Raw genomic sequence first — 18,292 nt, forward strand, 5'->3', positions numbered from 1 at the left:
ATATATGTATTATACATATACATATGTATATACATATATTGATTTGAAACTCTTAATTGAGACACTTACTGAAAAGATTTTTTCTCCCACTTAACTGAATAATTTGTAATTTTAACTGTGCTATATTTGTTGTTGACAAACTTTTAATTGAAGTTGTGCATTTTATCGTCTGTGATTCTGTCTAGACAACTTAAACTCAACATGTCCAAAACGGAACTCATTATCTTTCCCTTCAAAAAAAAATCTTTAAAAAAAAAAAGTTGTCTTCTCAATGTGTCTGTTATTTATTGTCCAGGGAATATCCTCTCAGGCTTGCAACCTATATGTCATTCTAATACCTCCCCCCATCACTCACCACCATTATCCAATTACTTGATAAGCCTTGTGGATTTTGCTTTCTGAAACATTTTTCTTATACAATAATGACAATAACAATAATAATGACTGCCATAGTATCTACTATGTACCAGTCACTGTGCTAAGTGCTTTATATTTGAGCTTTACAACCACCATGGGAGGTAGGTGTTTTTATTATTCTCATTTAACATTTGAGAAAGCTGAGGCAGAGGTTTAGGGTCACAAGGGTAGTAAGTGTCTGAAGCCAGATTTGCAGTCAGGTCTTCCTGACTCCAGATTTGGCACAAGATCCATTGCACCACCTACCTGCCACCTACAACCTTTTACTTCCTCTAACACTGATGGCATAAGTCCCCCTCACTTCATGCATTGATTACTCATGAATCTTCTTATGGGTCTATGTGGGATAGACCGCACTCCAGTCTATCTTCCACTCCTCTACCAAACTATTCTTCCTAAAATGCAAATCTGACTAGACCTTCCACCCTGACTGCTAGCCACTTCAGCAGTTTCCTATAATTTCCAGGATCAAATCGAAAAACCTGTTTGGTCTTTAAAGCTCTTCATAAGCAGACTTCTTTTTTATCTTTGTTGTCTTATTACACCATAGTGTCCCTCATGTATGCTGTTCCTTTTCCAAAAACACTCCATCTCCCAGCTCCCTGAATGTTCACTGGCTGTCCTTCGTGTATGGAATGGTGTCCTCCTTCATCTTCATTTCCTGGATTCCTTTAAGTCCAAACTGAACTTCATCTCTTAAAAGAACCATGCCCAGATCCCCTCAGTACCAAACTGTTAATCAATCATTCAGCTTAGCCTGACTTGTAAGGCCTGACAGGTTTTCTTGACAAAAACACTGAAGTGGTTTGCCACATCTTTCTCCAGGGTGGTCTCATTTTACAGATGAGGAACTGAAGCAAATGGGAGTTAATGACTTGCACAGGATCACAAAATCAGTGTTTGAGCCAGGGTTTGAATTCATATCTTTCTGACTTCAGTCCTATGCTCTAAACACTGCACCATTTAACTGTCCTACAGTGCCTTCCCTCTATTGATTATTTCCAGTTATGACATATGAAAAGTTCAAGAGACATAGTTTCTGAGTGATTAATAATTTTATTAATTGTGCCTAGCAGATAATTTTTTAAATGGCCATTTGACTTTCTCTCTTAAACCAAAGACTCTTCTTGGAAAATATTGAATATTTAAAAAGCCTTTGAAAAAGAACATCTCCTTGAGGATGGAAATCAACTATAGTTGCTTAACAATTAATGGATGAGGGAAGAGAGGAGAGAGACATATTAATGAGAAAAAAATGCCTTCTGTTCCTCCTGAACAATCCTTCCTGTTAGAATTGAACCTAACGATGAGATTCAGCTACCTCCAGCAACCTGGGCAACAGAATTCACCTCTACCCAGCCCTCTCTGGTTGGTTTTCTTCTTCATAAACTGGGTTACTCTAAATTCTAATGAAAAGCTCCAAAAACAGATAGAGGCTTATATCCTATAGGCAAGTATAGAGAATTCCTAGAAACCTAGAAACTTCAGTAACTGGGATGTTCCCCTTCTCCTAAGATTAATCAAGGGTGCATTTAACCTTGAAATCATGAGAAAACATAAGATCCTGGCACAATTACTGGAGCATTGTGAATTTTATATAAGATTAAATCCCTAGAAATTAACAACATGCTTCAGAGAGTTAGATCGTAAAAAACAAACAAGGGTCAGCCACAGAAACAAGGCTTTCAAAACATATGGTTTTAAGATATATAAACAGGTTGATTTCTCTTAATAAACAGCTCTGTTGAATTAAAAGCAACCCTGTCTCCTTCTTTTCAATCATCACTAGTCCATTTGTATTGTGCTGGTCACAACTGGCAAAATTGCATTTAAACTGGATTCTGTTTGTAAGCCCTCCTAATTGAGTGGAATCCCACCCAAGAATGAAAGGAATGTACCTCAAAGGTTTGGGCAATCTCCAACTTTTAGAGATTAGCTGAATAACCTACAAGGATTTGTTTCTGATCAAGGAAATAGAAATGGAAAGCCTTAATCTCCATCAATAATCGGTTATTAACATTATAGAAATAATTATTTCTCTCACAATGTAGCTTATATTTTTCATTTATACATAATTGTTTGCATATTGTTTTCCATTGCAAGCTTCTTTTGAAACAGGCTGGGTTTTTTGCCTTAATTTGTATTTTCAGTGCATTTAGTAGACACTTGAACGCTTGTTGACTTGACTTATCTGCAACTTATAGAGAAGTGATTCACTCAAAGACAAGACTTAAACCCAGATTATCCTGACTTGAAGAATGGTCCTATGCAATGCTGCCTCTCTTACATGAGTAGAAATGTGATATAATAAATAGACCACTTATAGTCAGGAAGATTTCTGTTAAAACACCATTTCAGACAATTACTTGCTGTGTGATCCTGGGCAACTTACTTAATTTCTCAATACTCCAGTTTATTCAATTGTAAAATGAGGAAGTTGGACTCCAAATCCCCATCCAGCTCTAATTCTATGGCCCTATGATAACTATCCATAGTAAGATATATAAATCAAAGTTACCTCAAAGTATTTCGTAATTTAGTCTCATTCCTTGTCATGTCCTCTCTGAATGTTTCTCTAATTCAAAGAACCTCTTACTTTACCATGTTCCTAAGAGAAGGGTTTGTGTTTTGGATGATCATTTGATCATCAAATCCCATAGCAAAAGTGCAGGGCAGTAGGTTCTAGGTTCATTCCTCCAAAGCTTACTAGCATTGGCAAGTCAAATCCCCAGAGCATGACTGACAAATGCTTCCCTGTGAAGTCTGAGTTAGCACCCTGGATGCCTTAGAATCAGCCAGAGTCAGGATAAGCAAAAGTTCTTGGTCTTTAGGGGGAGAAGTGAAGGGAATGGACACAAGCTCTCCACAACCTCCCTTCTCTTCCTCCATTGCCAAAGTGACTCTGATTTGTCTTACTCCACCCCCTAATCCCTCCTACAATTATCTGTATATATCAAAAAATTGAGTCAGCACAGAATAGTAGGAAGGGTCATTTTCCAAGCATATGCTAAAAGAGTATTGTCCAATAAGTAATTAGCTTTAAGTGCTCTGTTGTCTGATTCCAATGCACCAACTCAGAGTTTCAGCCCTTTATACTTCCCCCAAGCATTTTAGGGGCCTCTAAGGGGGTTGGGGTTTTTTATTAGTATAGCTAGTGAATCCAACATCTTCCCCTAATATCAGTCACCATTTAGTATCTCCCAACATCAATTTGACCATTTGCTTTCTCAATACAATTAACATGAACTAGCTTTTAAAGAGGGATATTTACTAAGAAAATATCAACAAGAGTCCAGTGTAAAATTCCCAAATCTTGAATCACCCTCTTCTTTAACATTTCAATCCATAGGGAGAACAGCCTCAAATTTACAATAGTAGTTCCACAACTACTCTCTACTGCCTAAGATGAATAATACTTTCTGGCTCTGGAAGTCCTTTAATCTCAACTCAGTTCTGAGAGAGACATAGTCAACGCTTGATTATAGGTTTGATTATAGGTTTCAGATCAATCCACTGCAGGACTAGTTCAAGAATGTCTCTTTACCAGGCTTGCTAACATGTATCATGTCTACCAGTAGATTCTCTCTGATAAACAGTTATTAAATTCTAAGACTTCTCCTGATTTTTCAAAGTTTTCAAGGTTATTATGTATTCTCATAGGAAAAGTAGAAAATCAGAAAGAAGAGATTGTACTACAGATTCAGTGAACCATGTTACCAGCTTTTCTAAAAAAAATTTTACTCATTTATTTTGTTTTTAGTTCAGGGAATTAAACAAACCTTTTCATACCATAGCAGTATGTAACTAACAATAAAAAAAAAAAAAGGATTATACACAAAACTGAAAAATTACTATGTACAACTTTCTATTCCTCCAAATATACAACAAAGTTATCACATAAATTGCTTTTTTCCCTCCCTCCCACCCTAGTGATTGCTACCATTAGATACAAATAGGTATACATTTGTTAAATTATTCCATACCTACTTCTATTTATCAGTTCTTTCACTGGATACAAAGAGCATCTTTCTTCATATGTCCTTTATTTTTAATTTATGTATTTATAATAGTTGCACCAAGTTATTTTTCAAACAATATTGCTGGGGCAACAAGGTGGTATAATGGATAGAGCACCAGCACTGAAGTTGAGAGGATCTTAGTTCAAATCTGGACTCAGACATTTAATACTTCCTAGTTGTGTGACCTTGGGAAAGTCACTCAACCACAATTGCCTCAGCAATATATATGTATGTATATATATAGCTGTATATATATATATATATATATACATACATATATATTGCTGTTATTTTTACAATGTTCTCTTGCTTTTTCTCACTTCATTCTTCATCATGTCATGAAAATGTTTCCATGCTTTTCTAAGATCATTGAGATCATCGTTTCTTATGGGATGTCATAGTCTATCAAAACCATACACCACAATTTGTTCAATCATTACCATCAGTTGATGGGAATTTTCAGGTTTTTGCCACGACAAAGGGAACTGCTATAAACATCCCATTCACATTCAAAATTATAATTACAATTTGTAAATTTCCCTTCTTGAACTCTCTTTTTAACCTATCCCTTTTACCTACTTTCTCCCTCCACCCTCCTACTTCAACCATGCCTCCAAGAGTCTTCCCATCTTTTCTCTCCCCCTCCCCCAATCTCAATCTATACATCTCCCCAAAACTCACTCCATCTTCCCACTTTCCCAAACTCTGATCTACAGATCCCTCTAAAAGTCCCTCCCCTCCATTCCCCAGTTTTCTTACCTCTCTACATGTTCAGAAGACTTCTACATCTTTCCAAATGTACACATTATTTCCTCTTCATCCCGGATGAGAATAAGAATACAATACCAGCCCTCCACCCTAATCCGTTTCCTCTGATTTAATTCATGTCCCATTTTTATAATATAATTGATCACTTCCTTTTACCTTTTCCCACTCAGTTTTGTTTTTTAGAATCACTGCATCATATACAATAGTGCTGACATTTCTTTCAAGCTAGCAAAGTTAAGTATTATATCAAATATTACCTACTTTTGCCCACTTTGCTTTTTTCTCTCATAATTTTACAATGCCTCTGAAAACCATTTCCCCTCAGACTTATATTTGCCAGGATTTTCCCATTACGCTTTGTTTTTCACTCTTTCAGTATAGTATTATTCACCCTGACCTTGTGATCTGATGGAACAATTAGCCCAAATAAGCCTGGAGGGAAGAAGAAGGCAAGCATATTATTTATGAAGTCAGTCATAGAATCATAGACAAAGCTGGAAGGACCTCAAAGTTCAAGTGGCTAAATTTCCTTTTCTTACAGATGAAGAAGTTAGTGATGTGAAGTTTTTTACCCAAGATCAGACATAGAGCCAAGTTTTGACCCCAGATGCTCTGATTTCAAACTCAAAGGTTCTGTTCAAAGTATCATGCTGTTTCCTAGCAGAGTCCTTGGCTTTGCTAAGGCCAAAAAGCAGTCAAATCAGATAACTCCTTCTCAGTCTTTATCCCTTGCTCCTCCAATTATTACATCTCTGTAATAAAGAAATATCTTTAAAATTTTGAATATATCCTAGCTTACTGGTGACTCACTATACCTATAATACTTAATGCTTTTTGCACTTTGGGGGGAACAACCAAAGTGGTTCATATATGTAAAGGACAAGAAGGTATATATGTATGTGTATGAGCAAATACATGTGCACGTGTGAATAGATGTAAATACAAACATATCTGCACACTTCTTTTTTTAATTATCAGAAATATTAAGAGTTAAAAGTATCCTGGTTAAAGCTGAAATTTCCTTTTTCTCCTAACCTGAAATTTACATTTAAGAAAAGTTATAGGAGCCATGAACAGAATGCTTTCTGTGACAAATATATGAGATGTGAAAGAGACATGATAAAGAGGGCAAAAGAACTCCTGGCTAAAAAGAGGAAAGTATACCTCCAGTTAAATGATGTGTGGGAGAAACAAAGAGGAGATGGAAGTGCCAGCCTCTGAATCTCAATGAGTCGTTTGGAATCACTGTCATTGCCTATACTTACTCTAAGATTCCATCTTGCATGAAATTTAATGATATGATCAGAATATGCTGTATCTGCAGAGAAGACTACATGAAAAAATTTCCTCTTCAATGCCTTCCATTTTTGTTTGACATGAGCATCCAACTTCTTGAAGGAGTGTATATCCCTGTTCTCAGAGGCACACACCTGAAATTTGATCCTGATAAGACAAGAGAAATGCACTTTGGTCAATTTGTCTCATCATCTAAGGACATAGTAGTAGCCAGAAATTATCCAAGGGTCTCTCTGTACCTTTACTACTTGCCCTTGAGGCTCCCATTTATCATTTTTCATAAAAATGTCTTATGATCAAAAACTCATTTATTTACTTATGATATATTTATGATATATGGTATATATGATAAATATATCTATAATTATGATATAGTTATGATATAGGATGAGTTAGAAAGGGAAGTGTTGAACCCATCAAATCAGGTCTTCAGTGTCTCCCCTTTCAAATCCACTTTCTTTGGCTTCAACACTCTAAGACTAGAATATAAAACTACCAGTTGGAACTTTAGTTGTATATACCTGGAAGGTAAATATCTATCAAAGGGTATGAGTAGTTTGGACTCTGCAGAGTTCAAGCTGGAAGTCATAGTGATTAGGCTGTCATTAAAGAGATACATTAAAAGGATAAAACTACTGGTCTCTGTAAGATGAATGTAAGATCATGTCCAAGATATCTACATAGGTAATTTAAACCTATTGACCTTTGGCTCTTAGATGGACTGAGGGAAGGGAATGTACTGATATGATATGAGGTCTGGAACAACCTCTTAAGAGGAAGAGAGCTCAAGACAATGCCAACAACAACCAGCCACTGAGGAAGGAGAAACGAACAGGAAGGGACAGAAAGGTGCTAGAAGCACCATGAGGCCAGGTACTCCTTTCTCCAATCTCAAAAAAAAAAAAAAAAGTGATGCTGGGCTAAAATTAAACCTGTCTCTTCCCTAAATATTGTTGGTCTAGGGGTTTTAATAGATTCAAAAAAAGCAGCATTGCATTGCGTGCTTACACTTGCCAGTGGAACCTCTATTCACCAGATGCTAGATAACTAAAAGCCCTTCACAAATAACAAATAGAAACAAAATACACTTATCCAAGCACACTAACAACAGAAATTAGAGAAGTTATACAGACAAAAGTATCTCAGAACATACACAGAAGTGAATAAGTTCTTTAGATGGGAACAAGATGAGATCTCTGCTCCATCAGAAGAAAGGCTTCAATCTCACTCTGGGGAAAGTTTCTTTATTTATTTTTCTTCAATTTTATTTTTATTTTCCCATCCAAATCCCTTCCCTCCCCAACCTATTGAAAAGGCAACAAATTAAGGGGAACTTTCTGAAGTCTTTATGAAGGCAAGCTAGAAATCAGGGAAGTGTTGAGGAGCTGGATTTCCCCTACATGTCTGCAGCCTTCCAAAATAATCATTCTCATTCTCTCTCTCTCTTTTCATTTTAATACTTTTTCTTTCATTCATCCATTCCAATAATGTTCAACAACTCCAGTCAAAAATCATCTTCCTCCTACTAGAATTCATCAATTTTTCCCAAAAAACTCCTCTTATTTTCTTTTAGGACAAAAGGTGGAGAGTTTTCTCCAGGGTAGATAGCCAAAATCTTTTAAGTGTAGAAAACAAACATGACCTAAAGACAAAGGGGTAAAAAGAGAACCTTTTACTTTCTTTTGGATTGGGAAATCCAAATATTTCCTCTTTTTTTTAAAGCTCTCATAACTTCATCAATATTCATTCTGAAAATAAAAGTAGATGCTGAGTTTCTGTTAAAAGAATTCAAAGTCTGCCTCTCTCCTCACTCAGTGTGGGAGATAGGGTCATTTTAAGCTCTCTCTCCTCTTGCTCCTTTTTAAAAACTGATTCCTTTCTTTGTAATGTCCTGATCACTTCTCAATATACAAAGAACCTAGAGGACCTTTCCATAGAAAACAGGTAAGAGGAACCACAAAACATAAATAATGTTTCCCACTGGCAGCATGTGCTTACAATAGCTTTTGTTTTTTTAATAGAAATTAAGAAATTAACCTCAAAAATGTAGAGGCAACAATAGTCATTGCTTTTTAGCTGTATCTAATATTCTTTTTTAAAAATCTAAAAAAATGATTTTTCACTTTGCTTTGATTTTCTTAATAGCATGACTTTTTATACAGGGTTTCCCAAAAGTCTTTTGATTTATCCCATATTTAGATTGCTAATACATTTGGAATGTATAATGGTCATTTTGTAAGATTATTGATCCATGTTTGATTCCCACTGAACTGCCTTCCATGCTTCCAAGCAGCTTTTATCCAAAAAAAGAGTTACTAACTAAGGATTCTAGCTCTTCTTGAGTTTCTCCAAAAAAAGGAGTATACTTCTTTTCTTCTAGGTTTTACTCACTTTGACTATCTCACTAATCAACTTTTTCATTTTTTTTAAACTGGAAGTTTTAATAACTACTACTTTGTAATATATCAGACCCTCTTCATTCTCATTACTTTATTTGATTTTCTTTTTTTTTTTAATTGTAGACTTAGTAATCAGCAAAGAAAGCATTGCAATGTAAAAAAAGACCAAGAGTCTTATATAACAAACTATAAACTTATATTAAATTAAAGAACAAGGTAATAACTGGGCTGTTCTATTTGAATGTGTCTATGTGTCTCCACTGCTTTGTTTTTTGTACAATTTTTTAAAAAATGTTTATTGGTGTTTCTTCTGATATTTATTACTACTCAGTAGTAACCTACCAATACTACCACCACCCAGTACAAATAGAAATCATCATCTGTTACAATGCGTTCATAATTCAGCAAAACAATCAAAGCATTAGCCATGTCTGAGAATGTAAATCTCATTCTGCATCTCAAATCTAATATATTTCAGCCAAGAGGTGAGAGGTATATTTTATTATCAATCTTTTGACGTCACTCTTATTTGAGGCTTTTTAATCAATTCCTTGGATGTGAACCTTTTGTTGGAGAAATTTGATAAATAGATACCCCTCACCCACTTAACTGTTTGTACAAAATCCTTATAAAAGAAATTATGTAATCAACATTATCCATTTAATCATTGTTTGTTGTTTATTGATTGTTTAATCATCAAATCTTTTTCTGTATATAGATCTAAAAGGTAATTTTTTTCCTTGTTCTTTTATTTATGAGATCTTCATGTCTAGGTTATAAATCCATTTGAAACTTACGTTAGTATATGGTTTGAAGTTTATGTGTAAACCCAATTTCTATCAGACTACTTTTCAGCTTTCCTCAAATAATACATATATGAATATATACACATATGAATATACACATATGAATATTGTATTTGGTGAAAAGCCTTTTCTACATCTATCAATAAAAGCATATGTTTTTGTTGCTTTCTTGATTTATGTGATTCAGTATCTCAATTGTTTTTCCAAAGTTAAAGTATCCTTATATTTATACATACATACATATATATATATGTATGTATAATTTTGGCAAGTTGATCTTTTTAAATAATTACTATCTTCAGACTACCATCCCAGGAGGATAAACTAAGGAAATTCCTCAAGGTGGCTCTTCCACAAGTACAAAATCTGATTGACAATCAAATAAAATGAGAAAAACTCTTTCACCCCACCCTTGTTCAGGTAAGGCAGGGATATATCTCCAGATCTCCTTCAGTATTCAGTCTCATTCTGTTTCCCCACTATTTGTGGCTCTCTACAATTCTTTCCATTTAAAAGAATTTCCTATATAAGACCAATTTCAATAAAGTTAACTGATAGATTAAGAATGAAGTATAATATTGGATTTAACATATATTTTAACATGTTTAACATATATTTAATTGCTTGCCATCTAACGGAAGGGATGGAGGGAAGGAGGAGAAAAATCTGAAACCCAAGGCTATGCAAGGGGCATTGATGTCAAATTACCTGTGCATATGTTTTGAAAATAAAAAATATTTAAATTATTTTTAAAAATAAAATATTCAGCATATAGGAGGTTAAAAAAAAGAATGGAGTATAGTTTAGAGGACATTGAATTGGGGGTTTCAGAACCTAGATTACATTCCCACTTCTGCCCAACACTAATACCAAAGGCTTCATCTGAAAAGTGAGATGGGCTATTTCAGACACTTACCATTCTAGGCATTTATCAATTTAGATATCAAAGATTTATTTCTTAGAGCTAGAAAAATCATAACAATATAAATCTTTAAGAACAAACGGTCAAGGATATCAAGGAAATTGATGAAAAAAATGTGAAGGAAGATACTCTAGGTATATCAGATCTCAAACAGTATTATAAAGTAGTAATTTTCAAAAATAGTCTGGTACTAGCTAAAAAGAAAAAAGAGTGGTGGATAATTAAAAAAATACAAATTATACAATAGTAAATTACCATAATAATCTAATATATGATAAACCAAAGATCCAAGTTTTTGGAATAAAAATTCATTATTTGACAAATAAACTGGAAAACAATATGACAGAAACTAGGTATAGACCAATATTTCATACTCTTTACCAGGATAAAGTCAAAATTGGTATATGATTTATATATAAAAGGTAATATTATAAACAGATTAGGAAAGCATGGAACAAATTTTCTGTGAGGTCTATATAAGGGAAGAATATAGAACCAAAGAAAATATAGAGAACATTACATAATTCAAGGTTTCTTTTATATATATCCATGAATCTATTAAATTCTATCCACTATCCACTCTCCAATCAATTCAGTTACTACAAATAAAAGGACTCTTGACATCTTTTGTGTCACTAATCCCAGGAGGGAAAATGTTTTTAAATAGAAATAAAACATGAAAGTTTACAAAGGAAACCAATTATTTTGAAATGCCATAAAACAATTGTTTTAAACAAGTTCAAGGCCCCAGATTAAGAAACTTATCTCTACAATAATATCCCCATTTCAGTACCTTCCCCTTGAGTGACCTCTCCTTGTGTTTTTCATGAGCCTCATTTTAAAAGAAGTTTTTAAAGAGGAAATGCTTATTCATCAATTTTGTTCATTCCGATTATAAGTGCATTTCTTGGTAACACTTCCTCCTCCAGGGAAGCAGGCAATAAATATTTGGTAAGCACTTATTACAGATCAGACCCTGTGCTTACTGCTTGGAAATATAAATAAAAAAAAAGAAAAGAAAGACAGTCCCTGACTTCAAGGAGCTTACCTTCTAATAAGTAAGCCCATTTTCCCACTCCATTGCTAGGATGTCCTTCATCTTTGATATTCTGTTTTTTAAAGTATGAATTCAATTGCTCTCCACTCTTTTCTTTCCCTTCTCTTGTTATGCCCTGAATAAAAAAATTATTATAGCCACCCTCCCTACCATGCCATTAGGACTGGGAGAAATGATTCAGGAAAATCCTTGAAGCTCAGACCATCTTCATACCATAGGGACACAATGAAGGATAGAAAAGAAAAACAATATCTAGGTGCCCGCCACTCTGACTCCATCCTTGTCCAAAACTACCCTAGGAATAGAATTATGTTATGTCACCTAAAACCTAAGTTATAAACCCTATCTATCCAAGAATGATCCTCCTCCCTTGTCTGACAGAGCCTGAGCCAAATCCATAAGCTGTAAATACCAAGTTAACCTCTCTCCCCCTGCTCTCTCTCTGAAATAAAGATATCAAGAGCTGCAAAATGTTGGACTAATTGCATTCTCAGCTTCTGGATCCTGCTTCCAAACCCTAATTAGCTTTAAAAAAAAAAAAAAGTTGACCTTAAATGTCTGCTACTTGTTCTCTCAATGGCCATCAGAAAAAAGCAAGCTTTCTTGATAAGCAAGTATCTTAACTAAATCTAGAAACATGTGAACAATGATTTGTTTGGTTTTTTATTGATATTTGAATCTGCTTAACTTCCTAAGTTTCACTTTTCAAATTGAAATCTTATATCAAAGTCCTGACCATGTCACCCCACTTCCTCTCAATAAAGTCCAATGGTTCCCAATCACCACCATAATCAAATATAAAATCCAAAGCCCTTTGGAACCTGTGCTGCATCCCACCCCAACCTGTTCTGACCTTTCCAGTCTTTTTACACCTTAAACTCCCTTACCCTTCCGACCACAGCTCCACATATGTACCTTATGCACAAAAGATACTGGTCTACATACCATCTCTCATCTCCTAACTCCAGGCATTTGCACTGGCTGTGCCTCATGCCTCATGGTTTTCTAGCCTCCTTCAAGTCCTAGATGAAATTCAAGCTTTTACAGGCTTCCTCATATCTTCTTCCCCTCTCATTCTAGAGACTTCTCTCTGTTGATTATCTCCAACTTAGCCTGTATATAGCGTGTTTGTACATAGTTAATTGTACATTGTCTTCCCTATGAAGCTGTGAACTCCTCAAGAGCAGATACTGTCTTTTGCCTTCCTTTGTATCCTCATCACTTACTTAGCATAGTGACTGGTATAGAATAAGTGGTTTAATAAATGTTGATTAAAATGATTATTTTCATTGCCCAAGAAGAGACTGGGGGGCTAGGGGCTGGGATGGGGATTGGGGAATAGCTCTAGAAGCAGGGGCTGTTGTAATGACCCAGGACCAAGCTTCAGCTACTGCAGAATTGACAAGAAATTATTTTGCTAAAATTCCACAGGGGTTTCTTGTGGAAATAAAACATAATTTCATAAGGAGATAATGGATGGAAAAGGAAAACATACAGTGAGTGTGAGGGACTAGCTGTGAAACGGCTATCTAGTGATCATGAATTTATTGTAAAAAGGGAACATTCCTTAACAACAAGAACAATAAAAAGCCATTTTAATTGGCCCAGGCTAGTTTGCTGAAGAAGAAACTAGAAGCTAATTTTTAGAGAAATGCCTCCATGTGTCATCAAAAGTTTCTATGGATTTTACCTACATGTTTTACTATGTAGACTAACAGCGCAATTCCCAATTGCGCCCAATAAAGCACTGGAATTGCTGATCACTGCAAATGTCCTAGAGCCAGGGGTCCTCAAACTTTTTAAATAGGGGGCCAGTTCACTGTCCCTCAGACTGTTGGAGGGCTGAACTATAGTAAAAACAAAAACTTTGTTTTGTGGGCCTTTAAATAAAGAAACTTCATAGCCCTAAGTGAGGGGGATAATCGTCCTCAGCTGCTGCATCTGGCCGGCGGCCATAATTTGAGGACCCCTGTAGAGTGTTAAATAAAATAAATTGTAATTAACTTTTTGGATATTTTACACTTATAATTCAGTTAGTAACTTTTTCATACAGCATGCTAAGTGTTGGGGGTAGGAATGAGCATGGGATCAAAAGCTGTGAAGATCATTACAAAATACATAACTTCAATTCTTGCTTTTTACATGGCAGAGTCAAAATGTGTTAAATAAAATAAAGATATTTTCACTCATAAACAAAAAAGACAACTATTTCATGGTTATGTGTCATCCCTTAGATGTAGATTTAAATATTAGAATAATGATTATAGTAAATACTGAGTTATAGGTAAATAATACAGATTTTTATTGGCTAAGTATTTTTAGGATTTTTTTGCTTTTGTTTTTAGACAGGTAGGGGTTAAATTGAACTTACCATATCATAGCTATCTACAATTATTAATTATACAACAATTTTGCATTGTCCATTTCTATTTACAAATATGATTGGCCAAAACATTAATTTGTAATAATTCTTGAGTACATAAGAATTCATCCTATGTGTCTTTTCTATTTATCTGTTTCTGTCATATTTTTCAAGATCATTATGGAAAATTGTTAGGTATAACTTTTGCAACACTGGATTTTTAAGAATTTAATCAAGTTGTCAATAAGTAACCACTGAATTAAATAGCTCTGGTTCTGGTACCTTTGTGAACAACCCAAAGTACTGTAGTTACTCATCTAGCTAAGAAAGCTTTCTTTGTAATTTATTTTTTATTTACTACCTTACTACTTAAATACATTACAAGAAGATCATGACATTGCTTAACCTCCCTCTCAGCCCCTCCCCAAAAAAGAAAAACCTAGGATTGGTCCCCCCAAAAGAAATCAAAATTATTTTTATGGGATTCAATATGTGGAATACATGGGAAGAGCATGGCATAAAGTGCCTTAATGGTTTGTGGGTTCAGTTTTATTGATGATCAAATCACATCTTCTTGGCATGTAGTAAGGAACTCTATAGAGAGTATTGCTAACATAAGGAACAAGGCCTATACATAACAAAGGTAATACCTTTTGATGCCTATCCGAACATGATAAGGCTTTTACTTAACTAAATATTTAACTTGTTAAATATTATTTTAAATTTAGGATTATGAAGGACAAATAAAAACTTCAGGATGTGTATCTCTTTCCTAAGTGTGGAATCAAGAAAATTAAGGTTGAATTTCAGCTTCCAACTTTTCAAATAGTACAGAATTGATTTTACAAATATAAATTTAAATGAGCTGAAGAACTAATGAAAAACCACTTCAGTATCTTTGCCAAGAAAATCCCAAATGGCATCCCCAAGGATCTGACACAACTATGTGAGACATAGTTTCTGAGTAATAATCACTTTGTTAATCATGGTCACAGACAATTAGTAAAATGGGTCAGCACTTCTCTCAAATGCCCAAGATTCCTCATGCAACCCATTCAATGTTTGTATGCCCTTGGAATTGTTGGTATTTCTGAAGGTGGAAATCAACTCTGATTGGTTAATCTTCAGAGAATGAAGATTATAATGAGAAATGGACCAATTTAATGAGAGAAGGGTGATTCCGATTATATGATTTATATTATATGATTTATTTCCAGACCACTCCAACCTTGGTCAATATTTCCTCAACCCAAGCCTGAGAAAAAAACCAATGAGACCTGAAATTACATAAGATTAAATTCTTAGATTAAATTCTTTGTAAATTTTTCTACGTAAGTAGGGCAACAACTCCATGTGGACAAAATGGTCTAAGTGGAGTAAATTTGGGGGCAAGGACAGAGATTTCCTAATCCTAGCTATCCACAATAATTGATTATTTAATAATCATTTCTCTAAACTGAAATGACTCAACAACCACAAATTTAAATACTAGTGACAATTCTCTTTGCTTCAAGAAAAAAGAATTTACCAGCAAATCTAAACATTTTACTCTTAATCTTGATTTAAAGTAGTTAAGCTGGTTTATTAATAATTCCTTTAGGTAAATTCTGATACATAAAAGTAGTACCAAAGTATTTACTAGTGTTTGCTTATCAAATACAGGGATTTTTAATACTAGATGATGGCAAAAATATGTGTAGATATGATAATCTTATAGGACAAGATGGTAGCAGAAACTACATTTCTAATGGCATCTGTCCTATTAGGTTAACTTTTTAATTCATGTCTGCATTTGAAATACTAAAATTCATACAGTTTAATATAGCTAAAATTCAGAAAAGGAGAGATTATATATTTCAAAAGTGGTACTGCATGAAAATAAAGAAAATGTTAGCTAGAAAATGAAATATTTTATATTATATATAGTCTGGACTCATTTTCAAAATCATTAAATTCCTCAGTTTGTGGTTTTTATACTCATATCAGGGATTTTCAGTCACATTCTTGTAATATCTAGAACAATTAGATATTTCTTTTTTGGTTTAATATAAAAGATTTTAATAATTTATATCACACTCAACTATAATTATTTATAAAATTGATATTAACATGTTTCTGAAATCCTTTAAAATTCTACTCTAGTCCCTTTTCTATATATAGCATTTGCAGCACATAGGATTCTATTATATATAAAATCATTTAACAAAAAAAGTCTATTGACTACGAAATTTATATCAAATATCCTACTTATCTTTTTTTTCTTGAAAACAAACTTTATCCCCTTTTGCTGAAAGTTCATGTTTTTTAATTGATGGTCAAGTTGAATTTTGCAGGATTATTTAAGCAATCATTCAATCAACAAACATTTATTAAAAGACACTGGGAATACAAAGACATCAAGTAACTTATATTCTCACCCAAGAAAAAGACAGAGACAGAAAGAGAAACAGAAAGTGACACAGACAGAGAGAGATAGAGAGACAGAGACATACAGACATAGAGACAGAGGCAGAGGGGGAGAAAAAGAGAGATAGAGAGAGAGGGAGAGAGGGAGACAGAGACACAGAGACAGAGACATAGAAACACAAAAACAGTGAGAGAGACAGAAAGAAAGAGCATGTGTGTCTGTGTTCATATACTTACATTTATGTAGATAAAAATTGATATAGAATATTCGGAGAGGAGAGCATCTACAACTGAGAGAAAAAGCAGGAACCATTTCATTTAGAAGGCAGTACTTAAACTGAGTCTATTTTTTTTAATGACCAAAGTAAAAGAAGTGAAGATCAGACTTGTAGAAGTTGGCATTTTCCATTGATTCTACCACAGCTGGCCAGGATTGCAGGTACCCCAATTCATAGGTTGTCCTTCCAGGAAGACCGGTAGGCCTTCCAATCTATGCCAGAGGAGGACATTCTGGTCATCTCACAGCACATCCTTTCCCTGGCCATTCTGAATGTGATGACTACCTTCATCCCCCTGTGAATGGAAATGGCCAGTTTTCCCTTTCTCACTGAGATGTGTGACTGTGCAAGATCTCTCTGGTCAATTCCAGGCCCTGTATGTGGTAAACAGAGGTTCTTTCCTAGTTCTGGAGCATAGCATGATTGCCCTGCTTGATGGCTTTTGCATGCTATTCATATGCTATCAGGGTGAAGATAAGCTCATTGAGCAGGTCACTCCCAGAGTGATTCAGGTACCAGTTTTCCATGTACATGGATGGAATCCTTAAGTTGTCTCTGAAGTCCCATGATGGCAAAGACAATGGTCACCCTGAAGTTATAGACTAAGGCCATTTTGAGAGCTCCTCCCCCATCAAGAAGCATTCTGCTTTACCAAAACTGAGCATAAAAAGAAGTCATCTCAATTTCTTCCATTTCAATCTTATTTGCTCCCATTCTTCCAGGTTGAAGACCCTCTTCACTATCCCTCTTAAATTGAATACTTAGATATATCCATTAGATGACAAGTCATCTCTGATATAGAATTTATTCATCAGGTTTTCAGAAATACCTTTATGGTTTTCCCCACCCAGGGTCCATACGTAGATGTCTAGGCTCCAAGCACTGTCCAGGAGGCCCCACCCCCTGCAAGCATGAAGATCACATCTAGTGACCTCCCCTAGGGGCAACCTCCACAGTAAGGCCACAGCACCCAGTTAGTTAGTCTTCTCTTGTTAGACAGGAACGCTCCTATGGGCTATGCTCCTTCAAGTCATTCTTAAAGGAAAATAGACATACCAATAGATTGTGGGGAAGAGAAGTGAGGAAATTCCAGATACTGGGCACATATAAAAAACACAAAAATGAGATAAGAAATAACTTGTGCAAAGGTACAGAGATGAGAAATAGAGGCATGGGTTAGAAATAATAAAAAGGCCAGTTTCATTAAACAGTAGACTGCATGAAGGGGAAGAATCTGTGACAAGTTTTCAAAAGTAGTTTGGAGCTGGGATATGAAAGGTTTTAAATGGCAAATAGAAGCATTTATATTTCATAATAAAGATGATATGGAGCCACTGGAATTTATTCCACTTTACAAACATCTCAATTTATTCTCATAACATCCCTGGGAAGTAGGTGATTTTATTTCTCCCATTTTACAAATGAAAAAACTGGGATCATCAAGATTAAGTGACATGCCCAGTGTCACACATCTAGTAATTATGTGAGGCAGGATTTGAACCCAGGTTTTCTTGATTCCAAGTAAAAGAAATTATTACTTCTTTCTTATATTAATAGCCAAT

General features: G+C 34.8%; 1 protein-coding gene and 1 pseudogene across 1 annotated transcript in view; both read left to right on the forward strand.

The window, feature by feature from the left end:
* Positions 1 to 511: 511 nt before the first annotated feature.
* LOC127557398 (elongin-C-like) lies at positions 512 to 16,932 on the forward strand (annotated as a pseudogene).
* The window catches only part of LOC127555247 (T-cell ecto-ADP-ribosyltransferase 1-like), a 30,076-nt gene continuing 20,093 nt past the window's right edge, over positions 8,310 to 18,292 (forward strand). The window contains exon 1 of the mRNA XM_051987433.1: positions 8,310 to 8,444. The gene's annotated coding sequence lies outside the window, so the exon portion shown is untranslated. The remainder of the gene's footprint in view (positions 8,445 to 18,292) is intronic.

The sequence above is a fragment of the Antechinus flavipes genome, chromosome 3 (genome assembly GCF_016432865.1).
Source record: "Antechinus flavipes isolate AdamAnt ecotype Samford, QLD, Australia chromosome 3, AdamAnt_v2, whole genome shotgun sequence".
NCBI classification, from domain to species: Eukaryota; Metazoa; Chordata; class Mammalia; order Dasyuromorphia; family Dasyuridae; genus Antechinus; species Antechinus flavipes.